Genomic DNA, 11,663 nt, shown 5'->3' on the forward strand with positions numbered 1-11,663 from the left:
GTTTTGTTCTTCCAATCTCACTACCACAGTGTTTGCTAAGGCAATTCTGCACCTAATTCTGTACTTTCTGTGTTTCAAGTGATGAAAGTTCTTCCCTTCCTCGCCAAGTTCCTGGGAGTGCCATCAAACCTGTCTTTTCCAATGTGGGATTCATTTGCATCCCTGAAAAGGTTGAGACCAGCAGCATCCCCATGAACTGTTCCCTGATCCCCAGCCTAATAATTTTTTCCAATTGTCTTTTGAAGTACTTCTCTACAGTCTGCTTTAAAGTGCTGAGTACTCAGAGTGGTTCATCACTGTTTTGCTATTCCTTTCTCCATCTGTCCACCCATTCAGAAGGAAGCCGATCTCTGCCTTTAGGTACAGTTTGGTTGGAAGGGACACAGAAAAGGAACAAATCATGCACAAGCTGTAATTGGTCACACAGAATTCTATATTTTTATACACCCACAAACCCTTTCTTTAAGGAAAAGGACTCTATTTCATGATTTGTTATATGTTTGTTCTATTCATTATTTGTTATCCTGGTACATGTTACTTGACAAATATTTTAATGTACATTACCTGTCATGATTTATTTTGAGAATAATGTTAGCAATTCATAGTAAAGACATTTCTATTTTGCCTGTTGACTCCGTGCCACTACCTTGAGTCCCTACAACTTTTCCTTACAAATTTCTAAATTTTTCCTTCATCTTACCCCTTTACTAGTTTCTTTAGAAAGTTGGTTTATACTATGATAAGAACACCTACCATGAGATCTACCATTTTCGTAATCTAGTTCTGCTCCTTTGAAGCCAGGACTGGTTAGCTGGCAAAACTTGTATCACCCCCGCCCCACTACAAGAAGATTGTTCTAGATTTAATTGTTTGTGGTGTGTCTTTCTACTATCGTGAGGGGTGGCCTCCAACAATATCCAAGTATCAAATGCAAAATGGAATGAGCTTGATTCTGTGACTGTCTATGTTCATCTCATTTGACCATTTTCTGTCAGGAAGAATACACGATTAAAAAAGTAAAATAAAAATTTACCATATATTGGAGGAAAACAGCCGGAGCAGAAATTCACACCGCCCATTCCCGAGGGGTCAGCTGCGGGACTGTGGACGGGGTTGGTGTCAACCCACAGAGCAAAGATCTTCCCCGAACTCGGCAACATTAGAAGAAACCGAGGGCCGGGGCACCAGTTAGAGAGCAGCACAGAGGAGGGAGAGAGCATTTGAGCTGGGTTCTGGGGCGAGGCGGGGGAGGGGGCACACCGCCTTTGGGGAGACTCCCACAGAGGTGAGACTCCCCCAGAGATGATTTCGAAGAGGCGGGTAGGGAAGCTGTCCCTGGGGACTCCAAAGGGAAGTCACCGCAGAGGGCAGCAGCTGCGAGGGCCCTGAGCGCCTGCTCCCTGCCTTGCCCCGGCGCGGAAAGCACAGGGCGGTCTGCTCTCCCCGTCTGTGCCTGCGAGCAGAGCAGGTGTAGAGTCCTGGATTCCCCCAGTGCACCTGGCAGTCGCCGCAGAGGCCCCGAGGACCCCGGGTCCTGTGGCTCGGGACGCCGACGTGGAGCCTGATGCCCTCTTTCCGCTTGAAGGAAGGTCTTCCTGGAAGGCTGGTCCTCTCGTGGCCATTCCCAAAGAAGCTTGACCTCCCCGCAGGGCGTGCTCCCTGGTTCTCCGGCCCTCGCCTGCATCTCCTCAGGGCTGGTTGCTTGCTCCTCATCAGCCCCCAGTCTCAAACCTGGACTCCCCCAGGTGTTTCCCTGGTCCTCTCTGCCAGTGATTCCCTGGTGACCTCACGCTGACTCTCAGAGCACTTGGTGTGAGTAAATGTACGGTCCCGACCAGGCGATCCTCCTGCCTCAGCCTCCCAAGGGCTGAGATTAAGGGCGTGTGTCACCATGCTAGACACTTTTAATTTTAAAATAAACTCTCAGTCTGATTATCTCTCACCCTCTCACTGCTGTTTCCGTGGCCCAAGCCCATTTTGCCCACCATGAAGCTTGATTAAGCGCGTCTCAGATTTCCCCATCTCTGTTCTTTACGCAGTTACTTCCAAGGCAGCCATGAACGCTGTGGCCCACTTCGTTTCTCAGTGGAAGCGATCACTCACGGAGCCTGGGCTGTCAGCCCTCTCTGTTGCCCCCCTCCATCCGCTGGAGCTGCCACTGCCTCAGGGCTCTTTCCTGTGTCCCAAGATGCTTCCTACACACTTTTGTCTCACGGCCTCTTATTCAGGACTTTACTCAACGCTTCTTTGTCAGCAGGGCCTTCCCTGGTGAGCCTTTTACACAACTGCACACTTTAGGTTAAAGCTTTCCTCATTTCCTGTCCCTCTTTTATTCTTTTGGGGAACAGTTTATCGTCTTCTTGCCTGCAGCCCAGCCATTGACATATCTTCTAGCCTATCTGCTTCTACGGCAGTGTGGCTAGGGATTATTATTTCTTATACTGTTGTTAACATCCACAACCTCTAGCTTGGTGCCCGGCACATCACTGGGTGCTAATGGGAGAAGTGTGAATGACCGTGTTCTGCATACTCTGCAAGGCTTAGGAATAGCGCACAGCGACTCAAGGTTTTGGAAGATTAAAAACCCAAAAATCATGAAGATTATACTGTGATGGTTCCTAGAAATGTTTGCATAAGGAGCCTGATGGGTACCCATTCCCTCTGGCTGGGATTTGACCCGAGTGTGCAGGACAAGCACATGACTGGGGATTCCTGTGCACTCTCCCAGCAGGCTTGGTCTTGGCTTGCTGTGGTGGGCATGGCTGGGCAGGGGTGTCCGGAGAAAAAAGATGAGAACAGAGACTTTCCCTTGAGTCTGTGTGAGATAATTTTTCTGATTGCTTGGGACTTATTTCACTTGTCCATCTCTAAAAAGCTATTCTCACAATTGTCAAGGCAATGAAAAATTCAGTGCCATGAGCCAACTCTCCTTGCTTTTAATGATTTTATGCTTCAGTGACCCAAGCGTGGGTGCTCAGGTCCTGGCCATCTCTAAAACTGATGTAGCACAATTGCTTGTAACAGCAGAGCAAGCCTGCAAGCGGGTTGTGACCTGGTGATTGCCCTTTGCCACAGGAAGTCCTTATGGACAGTAGCTTACAGTGCAGCTTTTAGGTGTGTGTCTGACCAACATGTGGATCCCCTGGTACCGAGAATGTCCTCGTCAGCCCTTTTGTGTCCCCACAGTGCTGGCTGCCTACCAGAAAATTTGCACACACAGTTGCCTGCCCTCTCTCACTTGCTTCTGAGTCCTGTGAAGCAGGGCCCCTGCCCAGAGGCAAGGGCTGCCTCAGAGCTGTAGCACAAGTTGCTGCAGGGAGTTTCTTAGCCTGTGTTCTGCTGCTGTAACAGAACACCAGGGACTAGCAAAATGGAGCTCAGCTCTGTGGGCAAAAAAAGCCCAAAGCTGAGGAATCAAGTCAGGTGAGGTTCTTGTGCTGCACTGTACCACGGCGGCACCACAGCAGCGGCTCATAGGAGGAGAGAGAGCACAAAGGGAGCTAAGCTCTCCCTTTCTGTAACTGACCCACTTCGGAGATGTGGACCTTAATTCCCTCCGAGGCAGGGCACCTAAGCCTAGCCACCTCTTGGAGACTCCACCTCTCAGCATTTGACCATGGCAACTGCATTTTAACACGAACGAGTGTGTGGCTTTTTGCAAAAAGGTTAGACGAAGGCATCAACACCTGCTGTCACTGAGGAGTGCAAATATCAAGATACCTTGTTAATGCCAGAGAGACCAGAAAGGCAGGAGCCTGCTCTTCCCCAGCCAAGGAACCGGAAAGGGGGTGGCTTTAGTAAATCTGGGGTTGCAGGGAAGGACACAAACCTGTCCATAAGGGTCAGGATCACAGGAGGTGACACATGGGCGTGAGGATTTTATTTTTAGTTGAGCGCTTCGCGATGTGAGAAAACCTTTGAAACCAAGTTATTTTTGATTCAGTGGGATACTTGGCTGCTAAAATGTTTCACAGATTTGTGTATGTACATATGTATGCATGTGTATGCACACTCACACTTAGAGTGATGTTACACATACATTTATATACCCACAATTGGAATAATGCTTCAAAAGTATGTGATCCCCAGTAATTCAGTGTTTTGTTGACTATTTCAGCACATGGTCCTCCTTTTAAGTATAACTTCTGTAAGCTGCGAGTTCTGTTAAGTGACTCATGATGTAATTTGTTGAAATTCAGAAGGATAAATGGAAGGTCAAGCAGCTCTGTGCCACGTTCAGCTAAGACCTTGCTCACGTCTGCAGGCTTTTAGTTGTTTAACTCAAGGAACTAAAAAAAAAAAAAAAGAGCCCAGATTTATGAACCGAATTTCTGCATTCAGGTAAATGTTAAAAATGAAATTGGCATTTAAAGTACTAGATTTAAGCAGCCACATCGTTTTGAAAAAAGTCTTAGAAAGTCAAAAGTACTAAATTACTCACATTGCTGGAAGGCATGCTGTCTGCGGTGGGTGTGCCTTTCTTGGGTTTTATTTCCCCCCTGTGACTCTTTATCCCTTATTTGTGCGTCTATGTCTTCTGTTCTCTCAAGGGGTGATGTGTGCCTTGACTCTGCTAGTCCTTGACTCTCTCTCTTTCTCTCTCTGTCACACACACGCACGCACGCGCGCGCGCGCGCACACACACACACACACACACACACAGAGGGATTACACCCTGATAAACCCATCTGAAATGGAAACTAGTGCATGTGTACTGTGCATTCAATATGTCTAATTTGCCAAGTTTGTTAGTTGTACCCTGTAGGCTATCAACTGTGCACCTTGTAGCCAACTGAGCACCCCCTAAAACTGGCTAGCATCTGAGAAGGGTGGCACCATGTGGCAAGCCTGGGAAACAGATTCAATATCAAAATTCTGATCATGGCTTGTACCAAATGTATGTCACGTTGGTGCTGTTGTAAAGTCAAAAAGTAAATAAGTTGAACTATCAGAAGCCAGAGACTGTTTGTAATAGTAATATGAAGATACTGTATTTAAGAGTTTGGTTTAAGGTTTGTGGCTTCTAGTACTTTCCCTCAAGGGAAAACTGAGCGGATCAGGCTGCAGAGATAGCTCAGTGGTTTAAGTGCCTGTCTAAACAAGTGCAAAGACCCAGGTTTGATCTCTGGTACCGCATGCTGCACAAGCCTGCCTCCGGGCCCACTGAGCTGGCCTGTGAAACCAGATGTGGTGTCACATGCTTGTAATCGCAGCACTGGGGAGACTGAACAGGAGGATCACTAGGAGTCCGAGCTGCATAGCAAGGCCCTGTACCACATACATAAAATTAAAAACCAACCAACCAACAAAAACCCCAGCAGGTTAATTCCTCATCTAGGAATTTGCAGTCTTGTAAGCCTGACAGAGGCATGGGTGAGGAAAAAGGATGCAAAGCAAGCGCCTCTGGACAGCATTTCTTTCAACCTCAACTCTACTTACGCAGCTCCTCTGTTTTTAAGTTAACTTTTTTTTGTGAGCACAATTGCTGTTTTTAGTTAGACAGAATAATATGTAGGGAGACTAACATAGAGCACTTCACTTTTTTCTAAAACCAGGTATCTGACCATACAAAAATAGAATGTGTGTACAAATAGAACATGTGTGGTTTTACATACAAAATAATGTGAGCATCGTTCATATTTTGTATGGCTAACTCTGGCTGCCTGTCAACTGAATTATCCAGTCTATCAAAGGACAATTAAAAAGCATGTGATAGAGCTCACATTACTTAAGTAAGATGCATTATTTTTGGAGAAAATATATTTATATTATTTATATTTAAGGGTGTTTTCCAAATTTTGGTTTAAAATTTTATATTTTTCAGTCAATGATTGAGTAGCTAATTTAAAAAAAAACTGGGTTACATAAAAATTTTAATGATCTTTAAAACTAGATGGTTCCGCACTCTTGGGGAGCAGAGCTTTGGGCCAATCAGTTCCCCAATATCGTGGTTGTTGGGCCAGTGTTTGTACGGACCAGTTAGGGTTTCTCCCCCCACAGGCCTCTGGACATCTGCCCATCCCCTCCATCTCATTCTTGGCTGTCTATAAGAGCCCTTCTGTGGCAAAGCAAGCTGGCCTAGAAGCTCACATGAGCCGGGGCTGTGCCAGTATCATTGTCTCCATATTTAATGGGGGGCTTCAATGGGTCTCCCTTCTCTGGGATGCAATTCCCCATGTTCCTGTTTCTACTGAAGCTTAGCTTGTTACATTGACATCTTGGTGGGTTTAATATCCATAAACGTGTTCTGCACTTCTTATTAAGACAAAGACCTTAAGAAACAGTCTTTGCTTGTAGACATTTCCTGATTACTTAAGGACGCCATTAAAATAGAGTGATACATTTTATAATCTGGGTAAATACCAAGTGCTTTTGAGGTATATGGAGCATGTGTTGGGCAATGTAGGTAGGATGACATCATCAAGGAGGGTTGTGTTGGGCAATGTGGGTAGGATGACATCATTAAGGAGGGTTGTGTTGGGCAATGTGGGTAGGATGACATCAAGGAGAGTTGCGTTGGGCAGTGTGGGTAGGATGACATCATTAAGGAGGCTTGTATTGGGCAGTGTGAGTAGGATGACATCATCAAGGAGGGTCATGTTGGGCAGTATGGGTAGGATGACATCATTAAAGAGGGTTGTGTTGGGCAGTGTTGGTAGGATAACATCATCAAGGAGGGTCTTCACTCAACACAGAGGGCAGCAGGCAGTCAGTGAGAGACTTCAAGTTGACATCAACATGACCTCACAATTCAGAGAAAGATGGTTATACTTTCTACTTTTATTGTTATTGCAGTTTGGATTTTAATAGCTTGACTATTTTAAGAAAAAAATGTGTTGTGATGTTAGACAATTAATTTGTCATTCATAAAACTCAATCTCAATTAAAGGAGGAAAAAAAGGATGTTAGCTCTGGAGAAGCATCTCTCCTTCTATAAACCTGGTGTTATCAAATAACCTTGCCCATAGAGCCAGTGTTCCATGACAGCAAACCAGACATCAATAAGCAGCAGCAACCTATTAGATGCTGAATTTATGACATGAGTAATAGGAGAAGCTTACATTACAGGTTTATTATTGTGCACACCTTGGTGTGACAGAACTTTGCAAACATGGACGTGGTCACAAAGCTTCTCAGACGTCTCAGAGCTGATCCCGGTGGGGAGAAGAGCAGCTTCACAGACTTCACTGCAGAAAAGTAACTTTGTCGTTTTCCATGTCCTATTAACTCTCTTAGGAATTGCGAGGCCCATTTCAAATGGATGCACACAGCTCCTAAAATTTCATGTAAGCAGATATGTGCAGGTTGCTCACCCAGCCCACAGCACTGTGTGCCAGGGCAGGAGCATCAGGAAGGAAAGTGACTCCTCTCAAGTTCAAAAACATTAGTTCAGAAAGAATATAGCATTTCACCAAATGTGACATGTCTGCGGCTATGCACCTGTCTAAATGCTTAAAAAGAAATGATTTAAGGGTTGGGATGGTCTGTTTGTCTGGTAAGATACACAATGGGAGAAATATTGAAAACAACTTCCTAAGATTGCATCTCCTCTGAGTAAGATGTCAGTGAGTGCTATTTTAGATCACTATGAGTAAATTTGCATAATCATTTATCTTTTCTCTTCTTGTCTTTTTTTTCTTTTGTACTGGGGATCAAACTCAGGACCCTAGCTTGCCAGACAGGTGCTTAAACTGCTGAGCTATCTTCCTGGCCCTTCATGTCTATTTCAACATAAGAAAAGAATGTCGCTCTGTCTGCCTCCTCTACTACCTCCTTCATCACTTGGGGCCAGTATCACTCCTTTCAAGCTTCACTACAGATTCTCCCACCAGTCACTGCTGTCTCCCGTATTTACTTTCTGTCTCTTTAGATTGTGAACTCCTGACAAAGAGGATGACACAGACATTTAAGGTTTTTATCATACTGATCAATCATAGGTCACTGAAATCCATGCATATTTTTACCTTTTAAAACTGAATACAATGTTAAAGACTCGCCATGAATGGATATCCAATGGATCAATGTGTCAACCACTGTCCAAGAAATTCACTCTGTTGCCATGTAGCTTCACATGTTTTTTCAGACTGCAGTAGCTGTTGGCTTGCTAAATGGATTATCATGAATTCTGTCCTCACCTTCTTGCTTCAGAGGAAGCTAACAGTGAGCCTGCCTGCCTCAGCCAAGGGTGTGTATCCTGCACTCTCCCTCACTCGGGGTTGCAGAAAAAACTCCTAAGAGCAGAAGGAAGCCCGCAGGAGCAAGCCTAGTCGTGCTCCTCAGGATCTCCTTGTCTTTGTCCATGGTTGTCAAGAGCAATCTCCAACTTCACCAGCACTTCTGGGCTGACCAGTCTCGCTGCCAGCACCCGCCTTCAGCCCTTGTCCCTGGTTGGGTTGCCTAGGAGACAGAGTCAGAGGCAGGAATTTGCATGCATTGTGCTTTAGGGATGTGCTCCTGCGAATGTCATCTGATAGGTGTAAGAGAGGTAGGCAGGACAGAAGGAGAAGTTGAACTGTAGAGCAGGCAAATGGCAATGCAGTTGCAGGAGGAGCTTCGACCTGCCCTGCTGGTGGGTCTGGTGCTAGATGCCTTTTCAGAGCGAGTCCTCCCCTAAGGTCATGGTGAGTATATCTGGTGGGATACAGTTAGGGTTAAATGGCTGAGGACAATTCTCAGAAGTATATTCTGCCAAGGCCTACCAGCTTCCAGCTGTCTCAACAGGTAGAGGGAATGAAGCCCCTCACCCCAAGGTAGAGGCGGGGGACAGAATTCCGTGGTCTACCTTCTCAGCTTAGCATCTCTGGCCTGCACCTTGCAACTCAGTGCACTTGTATTGTGTACTTTGCTTCTCCTTTTCCTGCTCCTCCACCCTTTCCCCTCAGCTTTGGGAGCACTTCGGCCATGCTAGGTGGGTTGGCTGCTGCAGCATGACTCAGCCCTTCTTCACTGAAGCCTCCTGCACCACAACCTTCAGACAACCTTCAGACCCTCTAGCTGATAACTTACTGACCTGGTGTCCGATTTCAGCCAGTGACAACCAGGAAATACCTGGGTGGATTGTGTGGACACCAAGTGCAGAGTGTCCTTTCCCATCTCAGAGTCTGGCCACAGCCCGGGTCTTCCCAGTGGTCAGGGTGAGTGATTCCTGGCAGCCTGAGGACACTTCTCCTTGCCTGCTGGTCTCAGCACAAGGCACTCAGTTGGAGTTTAAGAGGGTGCTTATAGTAGAAACCTTCTCTCTCTGTGAACCAGCATCTTCACATCTAGGCTCTTCTAGAGAACCTAGATTTAAGGGTAGGAAATGTATAAGTCCTTCAAGTTGGTCACTGGGAGTTATGGTAACCAAACCGGTCCATTAAAAAAAAATTATTGTTGTTGTTGGTGGTGGTATTTTATTTTTGTTTTGTTTTGCTTTGCTTTGCTTTGCTTTGTTCCTTTCTGCTTCTGTTTCTGTTTTGTTTTGTTGAGACAGAGTCTGCTTATGTCACCCAGGCTGGCTTCAACTTGCTTTATAGCCCAACCTGGTCTTAAACGCAAGATTATTCTGTGTCAGCCCTGTTGGTATTTCAGGTGTGTGCACCACATTCACTTCATTTTGCTATTTTGTACTTATTAGCATATATGCATACGCAAATGAATTCATTATTGTCTTAGTTACTCTTTTCTCATTGCTGAGACAAATACCCGACACCCAAAATGAAGGAAGGAAAGGTTTATTTAGCTCACAGTTACTGGAGGTTTCAGTCCATACTCAGCTGGCTCCAAGGCAGAGTGGCACATGGCAGAGGGCAGCCTTCCATGGTGGTGGCAAAGAGCAAGAGTGAGGGAGGGGTAGCAGCAGCTCAAGAAGCTAGCTTCTCTTTCCACCTTAGATTGTAATGCAAATTACCGGCCCCAGGGCGGATGCAGCATCCACACCAACAGTAATCAATCACAAACTCTAGAAGCCGCCCCAAGACTGCATGAGGCTTTAGGGGGACACCTAGACACAAACCTTAACATTCTGCCCCTGGGCCCCCAAAGACTCATGCAGAACCCTTTATGCAAAAAACATTCTAGTCTATCTCTGAGTTGCCAAAGTCCCAGCAGTTTCAGCATTGCTGAAAAGTCCAAGTCCCAAGTCTCCTCCACGATCCAAGGCAAACTCTCAACTATGAGCCCCTGTACAATGAAAACTTAAACACTTGCAACATTCAAAGGCACAAGATAAACACTGCCATTCCAAAAGGTACACACAGCAGGATACCAAGCATTGGGACCAACACAAGTCCAAAATCCAGCAGGACAAACATTAAGTCCTGTAGTTCCATGTGGGACATCCCAAGCAATCTGTGATGAGTTGTGAGCTCCATGAGGCTCTGCCCCTGTAGCACTCCTGGTGGTAGCTCCCATGACTTCTCTCTTAGTCCAGCTTTGCTCTCTCCTGGCGGTTTCCCTTAGATGATCCACATTCCTGGCTTTTCCCAACTTCTGGGGTTTCCACTGAATAGACTTCTCACTCTCTGCTTCATGCACTGCCTGCTCAGGGGCACACTGCCTGGCCTTACAGGCCTTCTTCTGAAATCGAGGTGGACACCTTCTTAGCCTCAGATCTCCTGCATTCTGAATGTGCTTAAAACCATCACCACGTGGATGATGCCAAGGTCTGCTGCCAGCTAGAGCAGTAGCCAGGTTTCCTTCTCTCTTGGCTATAGGGGTCAAGTGCCTGGATGGCTGAGCACTCTGACCCTGATTTGGAGAAATAATTTCTCCATGCCAGCGCCATTCTGGAACCTGGTGCACCCTCCACCGCCATTCTGGAGCATGAAGCTCAGCAGCTTTCCCTTCAAGGCAAAGTCCCTGACCTTTGCAGCTCTGAGGCAGCAAAGGGTGGAGACCTGCCTCCTCCTGTGATGCCCTCAGGCCATCCCTTACATTCTCAGCTTCCTTCCCTGCAATGGAGATCCTCTCAGCTCCGTCTTTGCAGTCTACAGCTTTCTTGGCGCTTTCTTTCTGGCCAAGCTCACAATGTTTTAAATCCTCCTACTGGGCTCCTTGCTCTTGATTCTCAACATAAATCTGGCTAAAAGCCCTCAGCAACAACCAAGCCACTGCCCCAATATTTGGCTGCTTTGAATTATCTTTTGCCAGATTAATCAGTCCACCATACTTAAACTCAGTCTCAGGCAAAGTCTCTGGACACGAGCAAAATGCAGATAACTTTTCTGCCAAGTCAAAACACAGATGATCTGCAGTTCAACAGCCAATTCAGTTCTTCCCAGCAGAAACTTCACCAGCCTTGTCTTTATAGGCTGGCTTCCGGACAGTCTTCTGGTCTGAGCTCTGACCAGAATCTCCCACACAGAACAGCCGAAGCTGTTCCAGCGCTTCACTTGTAGGCGACATCTCTAAACCTTTCCTATCTCTTCCCCTAAGCCATTCCCAAAAGCTTGTAATCCACATGGTCAGGCTTATCCACAGCAACGACCCCACTCCTGGTAACAAATTCTGTCTTAGTTACTCTTTTCTCATTGCTGGGACAAATACCCAACACCCAAAATGAAGGAAGGAAAGGTTTATTTAGCTCACAGTTACTGGAGGTTTCAAACCATACTCAGCTGGCTCCAAGGCAGAGTGGCACATGGCAGAGGGCAGCCTTCCATGGTGGTGGCAAAGAGCAAGAG

This window comes from Octodon degus, unplaced genomic scaffold (genome assembly GCF_000260255.1).
Source record: "Octodon degus isolate 3935 unplaced genomic scaffold, OctDeg1.0 scaffold00054, whole genome shotgun sequence".
NCBI classification, from domain to species: Eukaryota; Metazoa; Chordata; class Mammalia; order Rodentia; family Octodontidae; genus Octodon; species Octodon degus.